The following is an 11590-nucleotide window of genomic DNA, read 5'->3' as shown; positions in this document are numbered from 1 at the left end:
ATAAAGTAGAGAAATCCCTGTAACCTGCAAAGCAATAATTCTGCCTGCCTCTTTCCTTCTAAGAGCCAGCTTTTGTACTTTGTAAACCAAAATAACCTACACTTAATATGGGGTTGTAGAAATGAAACAAAGGAAAATGTTTTAGTCATATTTTTCTCTGACCAGATTTACCACATTTCATTATTTTGCTGCCTCCCATAGCTTTGCAGTCCCTAAGGAAATAAGGAGATGAAACCGAGAAGAGCAACAGAAAGTAGGATACTCGATACCCCAGGATGCGAGCACCCAATCCAGTCACACGATGATTAAATTTAGCTCTTGTTAACCTGATTTCAAGTGCAGCTCAGTTCTGAGGGATGATGAGAAACAGAATGTTTGTTCCACATCATCAGAAAATATTTTCATCAGAACATACGGCTTGGCTTTCCCTGCCTGATAGAACATCAGCATGGCACAGGAAGGGTCTCCTTTCAGAGACCACTGAATAGTCCGCCTGCTGGATCTGCTCAGTGAGGTGTATGAAGCCAAGGAGAACATTAACCAGCATGCCTTGCTGTTCTTCTCTCTACACATGCACACAGGCATGCTCACCATCCCTACCTGTCCTGCCTGGGCAGGCAGTATGGCCACCTGATGCTGGGACCCATGATGTTCTTGACGGGCAGCCTCATCTTTGGAGGCCTCAAAGTATAAAGAAACTGCTTACATTCAGAAGGGGACTTTGAGATATTCAAAGATGGTTCTCTAGCAAGGCTGTGTAATTCCCAAGGGATGAGAATCGGGGAATAAGAAATGGGGATTTACAAATCAAACTGTTTTACTGGTTTTAATTAATCAGTAACTTTGCTGGGTGTGTGGAGATGGTCCGGGGGACTTCTCAACATCTCTCTAAGCTGCCTGGTGTGTCCTATGTGCCAGTGTTAGAGGAGAAAGTGGCCTTCCTCCACAGAAATCCAGCTCCCCTAATTTACAAGGGGCTCATATGGAAACTATGAAGATTGGTAATATTTCCCCAGAGCTCCACTTTGCTCCCTCAGGGCCTCCCATGGGAAGAGCAAGGTATGGATGCCTAAGGTTTCCACTGTGGTCCAGCAGGTGGATGGCAGCATCCTTCATAGGGACAGCAACTGACATCTCCACTCCGTGAATGGAGTGGGAATGTCAGATCCTGACGCGTCTGTTACCGCGCGGCCCAAATCCAAATTACCTACCACTCACAGAAGAAGTATGGGCTCGCAGAACACCTTGCTCAGAACCTTGGCCTTCAGTATATCCATCCCACTCAGCTGCACCCTCAGGAGGCTCCGTTGCAAGGAGCTGGTAACCCCTGCCCTGCATAGCCACCAGTAGATGCAGCCATACACTTTGAAAGAAAAGTATTCCCAGAGCTGGTAAGGCGGTGCAGCACTTAGAAACGCTCACTGAGCAAGCCCTATGACCCGCGTTCGATTGCTGAATCCCACTGTGGAAGAAGACAGCCAACTTCTGCAAGCCATTCTCTGCTTTCCACAGGGCCGCTGTGGGATGTCTGCAAGCTCTCAGACGGAAAAAACACAGAGAGAAAGAGGTGCACATATCATATATATATACATATATATATAGATATATATGTATATATATATGAAAAACAGAGAGAAAGACCCACATATATACACATATCACACATATATACACATGTGTGTATATGATAATAATTATTAATTAAAAAGATCCTTCACGGAAATCTGCTCAATATTCTCCAAGAACTTTAGTGGACGCCCAGCATCCATCCCTTTCCCAGGTCTGCCTTGTTCTAAACACTGCATCAGGGGAAACACCGATGCTCTTATATCCCGCCCTGCCCTGGGCCCAGGTGCTTCCTTCCTTAGCCCCACCCCCACCTGACTGTACCTTCCTTTTGTCTTCCTTATTTTCACTTCCCATTTGTCAATAGTCTCTCCATTTCCTTTCTGAGTCATCGCTTCCGGAGGAGAGAAGCTATGTAGCATTTGTCCTCCCAAACCCAGAGATCTTTTTTTTAGAGTCACCCAGGAGGTTCTATGCATCATCTCCACAGGAATAAGTAATAAAATCACAACAGTACAGTTCAATTCAATCCATCTTTAGGGAAGAGAAGTGTTCTAGAACTTAAAGAAGCACAGTCTGAGAAACGCAGCTCTGGCTGCAGCAACTATAACCTGCTGCTACCGAGCAAAAGCTGGGGTACTGAGCAAACTCCTTCCCCACGAGTGCGGTACATCTAAAGAAAGATGTACATACATGTCTCGAGTTCAAACCTAAACTCCTACCCTCTCAAAGCAAAATATTACCACAAATGAAAGTCTTTCCTCGCTGAAGACTTAGATATAAAAATCTTGGCATCTGATATCACCCTGGGTCACAGTTCTTTGCTATTGTTTGATAAAAAGGTGGGGGGGGGGATCACATGTTGACCTGGGAACACCAGCTAGATGATGTGTAATCCACTCTGTTCTCTTTAAGTAGTTAAAATAAGTACTTAACAAGTAGTTAAAAACATGGCCGTAGGAGGCGACCTGAGCCCCAGGGTTCTCTACCTTCTGCCCTTCCCTAATTATGCCGATATCTGGAAAGGGTGCCTGCAAGTCAGAGCTCGGCACGTCAGAATGCCAAGTCCGGGTTTCACCACATCTGTTTCCCAACACTGTTTAATCATGTTGTTTAACAGGCGGCTTCAGCCATGCTGGGGGCAGGACAAAGCAGCGGCTCTGTGGAGAAATCCTAAAGTCTGTCTGGACACGACATGACATGGTGACTGTGATTATCTGCCAGCCAAACTTTCAGAAGGGACGGGGAAGGAGCCTTGGGGGCCGCCCCTTTGGAAGGAACGAGGCAGTTAATAGCTGCCGAGGGAGGGAGAGTCACTCTCATTCAGACAAGTGGCTACCGGTAGGTTGCTCATGACCCAGTAAATGGCCAAACACCAGTGAGCATGTGGACAGCAATAATTGTACTCAGTGAGTAATTAATAGCAGTAAAATAGACATGAAGTTATGAGGAGGACGGGCTGAGATGGCAGTAGGGGGAGCTGAAGGAGGCAAAGGTATAATAATAATATAATATGTAATAACATAATCAATACACGTTGAATAAATATATGAAACTTTGGAAAAATAAAAGTATATATTTTAACTTTAAAAAAAAATCCTGAAGTCTGTAGCTTAAAATCCTGTTAATACTTAAAATCCCAAATTTTAAGCAATTTGGTAATATTTTAAAAGAAGAAACAGAGTAATTTCTGTCACTCAGAACATCATAGTTTGAAAGAGGAGGTGAAATGAATTAGAGCAGCTGTTGAGCAAGGGTAGCAGTCCTTTGGTCGTTTGCAACAGTTTTAACCTAAGCCAGCTTGGAAGCCCTTCTCACTCTCTTTAGAAGTGTGTTTCTTCTTTGGGTACTAAAACCATGTCTCTACCATTTTGCTGGAGGAGTCTGCTTGTCGGTTCCCGGCTGCTCAGCTCCGAAATAACCACTCAGAAACTAGTTAATTAAATCACTGCATGGCCCATTAGCTCTAGCTTCTTAATGGCTAACTCTTGCATCTTAATTTAATCCATTTCTAGTAATCTGTGTATTGCCACAAGGCTGTGGCTTACCAGTGTCTGAGTCTGTGTCTGGCGGGGCTACATGGCTTCTGTCTGACTCCGCCTCCTTCCTTCCAGCATTCCGTTTAGTTTTTCCTGCCTAGCTCTGTTCCCCTATAGCTCTGCTATAGGCCCAAAGCAGTTCCTTTATTAACCAATAATATTGACAGCATACAGAGGGGAATCCCACGTCACCACTTAGCTGGGAATTCCTAGCCACTTGTATCCACTTGTCTGAAATATCACATTTACATCTCTGGTCAACATCTTGGAAAGTTCTGTGGTAGTGATTATCCCTTGTGTTCTGTTTCTTCACCCAGCTGCATCTTTGAATCCCACAAACCATTTAACCACAGCCTGATGAGAAGAAATGTCATTCCACTCTTAATATCTCTAACGGAAATAGGAACCTCCTCATGCATGATGCAGCCAAGACAGGGCAATGACAATTCACATGCTCTCCACATTTTTATTTCATGTGAACTGTTGGCACAGCCCTGGTGTAGCCAGCCACCAGGCCCTGGTGCAGCCAAAATCCCATGAGTCTTTTATACAAGTTTTCTAAAATCAGGTCACGTATAAATGTCACTGCTTACCAGGCATGTGGTTCAGAGTTCTTACTTTTTCAACAGCAGTGTGCTTTGGAAGTTTCTGCTGGCCTTCTATTACAGACTCCCTCATCTTCTCATGGTGGACTTAAAAGACTTTGAAGCTGGTGGATAGTTTTATCTAAAATGATTACATGGAAAGAAATCCACAGAGGAACATATTTGAAGGAACCAGTGGGAGGGGAGTAGAGAATGCATGGGACCAGCAAGGCATCTGTTGAGGGAATGAAGAGTCTCAGAGGAAAACGTGAGCTGTACTGAAATCCAGAGACCCCGGGGAAGGGAAACCATGGGTAGCATCTTCTGTCCAGTGCGCCCTAATGGTTTCAGGGCTTCAGAGTTGCAGTTACAGCTTCCATAGCTTAGAGTTAGCAAAGATACGGGCTGTTCTACAGAACCCAGGGAAGAAGACTCGGCACGATGAAGAACAAGGGGGCACTTGCCACCAGCACGTAGATGGCAGAGCTGCCTTCTGGAGTGCGCCTCTCTCTATATCATTAGGGAAGACTTCTCAGTGAGCCGGAGATGTGAGAGAACTGAGAAACAGACATTTGCAAACTGAAGATGTAGAGTGCCCCAGGTATTTTGGTGGAGACAGGGAACCCAGCTTGGCTAAAATGGAGGGACAAGACAGACGGCTGGGGCTAAGATAACAGGCTGTGCTGAGTCAAACAATAGAATGGAGCCCAGCTGGGGGCTCGCCTTTCCTAGCAAACAAACGGTGGAGGGAGCGTGCACAGCCTGGGTCTCTGTTCCCAAGCTAATGACGCCGCCGTTTTGCGCATCTGCTGCCCTTTCCTCCAGATGAAAGGAAAACAGACATCCTCATGATTAAAGTAAGAGAGGGGAAGGGAAGGAAAGAACAGCAGATGTTTCCCAGCAATGGGACCCAGCAGCAGGGCACCAGATACCTCCAGTCTCCATCCTGACTCATTCAACAAGTGTCAGCAAGGACCACTGTGCCCAGAGTACGCTGAAGGTTTGCTTATTATAGAATCATAATAATTCAGGTGAGAATGAGCCCAAAATAAATGTAATCCACAGAGCCCTAAACAGAGACCTTCTTGAAACCTGTGAGTAGAAGCACTATTAGTTGCCTAAAGCCATGGGCACGTGGAGCCTTTTCCAGCTGTGTCCAGCTGTGTCCAGCTGTGTCCAGCTGTGTCCAGCTGTGTCCAGCTGTGTCCAGCTGTGTCATGAAGTCTACTGTTGTCATCTTTCAGGTCATCCAACCCTAGAAACAGTGGCAATGTTGGTGTTCAGAAAGACATTGTAGGTAATTCTGCTCACTACTAAAATCTCCCCCTAGGACCTCTGTGTTCCCCTTCGTCTGCTGTGATGCCTGTCTGGCTGTGGAGCATCACCCTGACTGAGACTCAGTTTCCCTTGACCAAAGGAGTAAATGCGAGTCTTTGCCTTTGGAGCTCCTTAGACAGGGGACTTGCTATTTGCACCTTGTGAAAAACGCCATGGGAAAGCAGTTTCCTGGAGAGCTTTAATGCAAACAGAGTGGAACTCTCAGTTTAGCTGACCAGAAACAAGGAAATGCTGCTTTCAGGTTCTGCTCAGGACAAGGTTTGGGCACCTGAGAGTGCAGTAATAGGAAAACATCCAAGTCTTTCCTTCATAGTGTGGGGACTCAGGGGCCAGGACTTCCATTTATTTGGGAAAAGAAAGATTAAAATGGTAGCAAATATCTTTCACTTCAGGAACCCAGGCCAGCGGCAGATCAGTGAAATGCTTGCTCGTTGCTGTATAGACACACACACACTGCACACCACATACAGACACACACACACACACACTGCACACCACATACATACACATACATCACACACACACCCTGGGATATGGAATCAGAGACTTTGGCACCTGGCTGATCCTGAGTGAGATTCTGATGCGTGGCATTGACATGCACATAACTGAGCAGCAGTCTTGTCCCTACCCACAGTCCTCTGGGCCTTGCACCCTGGTTCCAGGGTGGTCTTGTATACTCGCTGGCTCTCCCGGGCCTCTGTTTAGGGCTAGGAGTTTATGACCACACTCTTTGCCCTTCTCAATTGTCCTTTCACAATGTACCCACCATCTTTGCTCACAGTTCTGCTTCAGGGCAGCAGGCATGAACCTCATGTGTCACACAGACATCCAGTGGGGAAGGATTTACTGTACCCTGTTCCTGCAGACACTGGGGACCTCCTAGGGGACCCATTGGTCTTCAGCCATCACTTCAGGGAAATAGCAGAGTATCTCTTCCTCGCCAACGGGAAGCAAGGAGTGTGACCCCAGACTCTGAAAAGGTCGTGCTGTCTTGGTAGATGGGGGCCCACCAGCTGCACTAAGGGCCTCTCAGAGAGTCCGCGGGCATGCAGCTGACCCTAAAGCTGTGGTTTCAAGGGTTGGGGTGCAGTTCTTAGCACCTCAATTCTTGTCCTCAGGGCAATGAGTATTAGCAACTTCTCGTGAATCCTTAAGCTTACCCACATGTACTTTTGAGTAAATGTAACTCTATTGATCAAATCTGTTATACGAGAGAGACCTGCCCATACAGTACACTGCCCTTCAGTCTGCATATTTGATTGGGCCTCTTCCAATGGCTCCACCGCTGTGCTGACTGATTTATGTCAACTGGACACCAGCTGGAGTCATCCGAGTCGGGAGAGCCTTATGACACCTAACAGGAACAATATAACTTGCAGGTCATGGGTTCTGCTTGCAGTTAAGACAGTTAGGAATAAGTTCCTGTTTGTCCTTTGTCAAGTCCTTGCAAGTTAAGGTTTCTATTTCTAATTAAGAATAAATTCCTGCTTCTTAGATCTGAGGTTAACGGCTTGCGACCCCATTTAAATGATCTACATCCTTACCCTCAGTCCTTCCCTTTCATATCATCTCTCTAACAATGTAGAACGGCCGACGCTCTCACCCCTTTATCTCTCTTGTGAAAGGGACTTCAAGAAGCCAAGAGGGCCTGCTCTCAGAAAGCCCAATTACTGTGAAACAACCTTCTGGCCAGCAACACAGCTCGCTTTAATTAGACAATTGTGAATTTGGTCTTTTCACCTTGAGAAAAATTTCAGTTGAAAAAAATGCCTCTATAAGATGGGATTAAAGGCAAACCTAAAAGGCATTTTTTTTAATTAGTGATTGGTGAGGGAGGGCCTAGCCCACTGTGGGAGGTACCATCCCTGGGATGATGGTGGGCTTGGGTTCTATAGGAAAGACTGAGCAAGCCATGGGGAGCAAGCCAGTAAGCAGCTCCCCTCCATGGTCTCTGCATCAGTGCCTGGCTCCAGGTTCCTTCTCTGAGTTCCTATCCTGACTTCCTTCAATTTATGAACAGTGATATGGAAGTGTAAGCCAAATAAACCCTTTCTTCCCCAAGTTTCTTTGGGTCATGGTGTTTTTTGACAGTGATAGCAACCGTAAGACAACTGCATTGGTAAGCTCTGGCTGCCACCATCTCCACCCTGGTTGGTACACAGTTGGTGCGAACTTCGCTTGTGGACTGTGAGCGTGCACAGCGCTTTCTGCCAGCAGAGCTCAAATCTGGTCTGTGTGATGACTGGGATTCCTGGAGGAATGGATCCACAGGAAGCCTCTGACTCTCACAAAGGACTGTCAGCAGTATCAATACTGTAGGAAAACTCAAAGGAATTTCCAACCACATTGGCTGCATCAGAATCCCTAGAAGGGCACATTAGCCATTCCACACTGGGACCCCATCTCAGCTGGTTCCTTCCACCCTCCAGGAGTGAACTCAGGCCTCTATGTGGACCTGAAAACTCAATGGGAGACCCCAAAAATGGCCAAAGTTTTTAACCTCAAAGACTACCAACAGGAGCAGAAAATTCAAACTAGGGGTGAGCACTGGGGTCTACTCACTGTAGAGAGTAAGACAAATCACGCTAGTTACTAGGTCATCTCCCAAGAGGCTCTGCACCCTCTCCAGTTTCTCTGCATGGTCACGTTCTTCAGACTACACCTCTCCAAAGAAAGCAACCCTGAATCAGGCCACTAGAACAGATCTTCAACCCGTCTCACAACTCTTGTCAAGGACAGATCTGTCTGCAGCCCCATAAGTGTAAGTCAATCCTTGAGAGGGAAATCTATTGGTTCTATATCCCAGAGAGCTATCCCAATACTGAGATCTTCAACTTCCTCCAAGTTGTTCTCAGAGCCCAGGGCCTCCAGCAACTGACAATAAGCTCTGCTCAGAAATCTATCCTAAAGACACTACCTGTTGTATGATATGTTTACTCTTTTGGCTTTTGTGAGGCCACCCCCAGCTCTCCAATAAATCACACAGTCTTATTCTTAGTTATGAATGGCTGGCCTTAGCTTTACTTGTTTCTGACCAACTTTTCTAAGTTAACTTATTCCAACTACCCTTTGCCTCTGGACTTTGATCTTTCTCTATTTCTGTGTACTTTTCTTTCTTTCTCCATGGCTTGCTGTGTAGCTGGGTGGCTGGCCCCTGAAGTTCTCTTCTCCCTGGTCTCTTGCTCCTCCTTCTTTCTTGTTTCTCCTTCTGTTTATACTCTCTGCCTGCCAACCCCACCTATCCTTTCTCTTGCCTTGCTATTGGCTGTTCAGCTCTTTATTATTAGACCATCAAGTGTTTTAGACAGGCAAAGAATTACAGCTTCAGAGAGTTAAACAAATGCAGCATAAACAAAAGCCACACACCTTAAAATAATATTCCCCAACAACTACCGGTATCTAGGATGCCCAACTACAAAGCTCAGCAGATCACATGAGCTGAGCACTGCTCAAAACCTTCCAAATGCTCAGAGCTCCAACCTTAGATCCAGTTCGGAGGAACTGATTTTCAAGATGGAGAACAGCTGAGACCTAAGCCGTGTAGAGAAGTGCAACCCTAGGAAGAGGGCAACTCCCAAAATACTGTAGTTGTTTCTCAGAGAGGAGAGTAATGCTCTGTCTATAAACGTGAGTAAGATTGTTTTTCAGAAAGAAAACAGCAATTTTAAAAAAAACTCCTGATGGTTAAAGCGCATCAGCAAAATTTAAAACTCAGTCAAAGAATTAGAAGGAAGAGGAAGGACGGAGAAGTTATGATCAAAGGGTTACCGATCAATAGCCTTCAGGTGGATGATGTGGAAACTTCCCCGCCCTCAGCAGTGGTCTGTACCCCGAGTGCACAGCCTAGCTTATGAATCCTGAAATCTGGCAGTTAAAAGGATTATCCAGTTGCTTAGAAACAGTTTAGAAGAAGACGATATTTCTTCCTTCTTTCCCCATCAATTGTTAATAGTTTCCAGTCCTACTGAGAGTCAGAAGAAAAGCAACCCCTAACATCCCAGGTCCTTACTACCTAGCAGCTATGACTTCCTTTACAGAGACAGGGTGTGCTGGAAGGTCAGCCACAGGCTATAGACAAAATGGTTCATAGTTATGATGAGGGTGGAGGGGCTTGTGCCCATTTCTTTCTGTTTCCTTAAATGGTCATGAGCTTCACAGAATTCGACATTCTTAACTGTCAAATGTATGCATCTCATTCTCTTAACTTATTTGTCTATATAACACTTTAAATTTGTGATGAGATATTTTGTATCACAAGATTCATGGGTTATAAAAAAGAGAGGAAAATCAAATTTCCTTCCCACCCTTGACTTTTACATACACAGTTTCCTCCCGGTATCTGATAATTATTAACATGTTACAGAAATTTTGTCTATGCTGTGGTTCGATGGCCAATGGAGTCAAGTGTTAGTTCATGAGTCAGGGTCCATATTCAGCTGGTTGGGACGGATCATGAAGTTAGTTCCCTGACCGACTGGGGAAAAAAAGGATCCTGGGAAGAAGAGGTGGGGACAGAGGGTTGCATGGTCCTTTTGAGCTGGGAAGCAGATGGTGGTGGTTTATGTCATGGTTGCTTTCAATTATCTCAGGTTTTTATCTTTAATATTTGTTCCAGAGTTTTGTTTTATAACAAACAATAAACAAAATTGCTATATCTGAAGCCCCGTGTTAGGCGCCATTTGTAGGCAGAGTTTTTTGTTTGGACTGCCAGTCATCTCTGCCCTGCCAACCAGATCCCAAATAACCACACTGAGACTTACTAGTAATTGCAAATGCTTGGCTGATACCTTAGGCTTGTTACTAACTAGCTCTTCCATCTTAGGTTAACCCGTATTTCTTATCCATGCCCTACCATGTGGCGGTACCATTTTTCAGTACAGCATGTTTATCATCTGCTTCATCAGCATCTGGCTGGGGAATCCCCCGACTCCACGCTTTTTTCCTCAGCATCCTCTCCGTTTGGCTCTCCTGAATAAACTCTTTCTGCCTAAATATTGGCCAGTTAGCTCTTCATTAATTCAATCAGAAGGTGTCTTGGCAAAGGGACAAAATGTACAAAAAGATTATTCCATAACACCAACATCTTTTATATCCTTCTAGAGACATCCTACACCTGTACAAGAATATCCCTGCTCCCCCACAGTCCACTCTCCATAGCAGCATCTTTGAAAATTTTTCTGATCATCATCTATCAGTAGCCGGAGATCTCCCTGTAACTAAGTATTACATAGTATTCCCGCCTTAAATATCTGGGAGTTCGGTCAGTCCTCTGCTAATGAATATTTCAATCCCATTGTCCCCATTGCTGTCTTTATGCTTTGGGCTCTTCCCCTCTGTGCTGGGGATCAAGGTGAAGCCCTCCTGTGCTGAGCAAATCTTTACCTCAGCTAGGACTCCGGCCTTATTTTCACTCTTTGGATAGTATATCCCACAGTGCCAAAGTTACTCTCAGAAATATACTATTTCCCTTATCTGCCAGGCTATCTGCCAAATAAATTATTTTAAATGTAAGTTTTGGAACAAGGAAATATTCATTTTTAATATTGGCAGACATTTTGCAATAAAAGCCATATGTCTCAATGGTGTTTATCACAGTGGTCTAACACTGAGAAAGTAAAAATAACTGAGAAAATGTGATGAGAAATAAAACCTCAAATGACATGGACAGAAAAGAAGGTATAGATGAGGACAAGTCCAGAAACTAGACCAAAGAAAAAGTGAAAGGCCTGTATGGGAAAAACTTCAAGTCTTTGAAGAAAGAAATTGGATAAGGTATCAGAAGGTGGAAAGAAGATGAAAAGATGTCCCATGCTCGATAAAACCGGATTCACTGAGCATAGCGGACAATGAGGACTACTGAGAACTCAAGAACAATGGCAATGGGTTTTGATCCTACTGCACGTACTGGCTTTGTGGGAGCCTAGGCAGATTTGATGCTCACCTTATTAGACCTGGATGGAGGTGGATGATCCTTGGACTTCCCACAGGGCAGGGAACCCTGATTGCTCTTTGGGCTGATGAGGGAGGAGGACTTGTTCGGGGGAGGGGGAGGGAAATGGGAGG

General features: G+C 45.1%; 1 protein-coding gene across 1 annotated transcript in view; it reads left to right on the top strand.

Annotated features, from left to right (window-relative positions):
- The window catches only part of C18H18orf63 (chromosome 18 C18orf63 homolog), a 50250-nt gene that overhangs the window by 37318 nt on the left and 1342 nt on the right, over window positions 1–11590 (top strand). The gene's annotated exons all lie outside the window — the stretch shown is intronic.

Source organism: Microtus ochrogaster, chromosome 18 (genome assembly GCF_000317375.1).
Source record: "Microtus ochrogaster isolate Prairie Vole_2 chromosome 18, MicOch1.0, whole genome shotgun sequence".
Lineage (NCBI taxonomy): Eukaryota > Metazoa > Chordata > Mammalia > Rodentia > Cricetidae > Microtus > Microtus ochrogaster.
The sequence above is the reverse complement of the archived record's forward strand: the minus strand, read 5'-3'. Positions and strand labels throughout refer to the sequence as shown.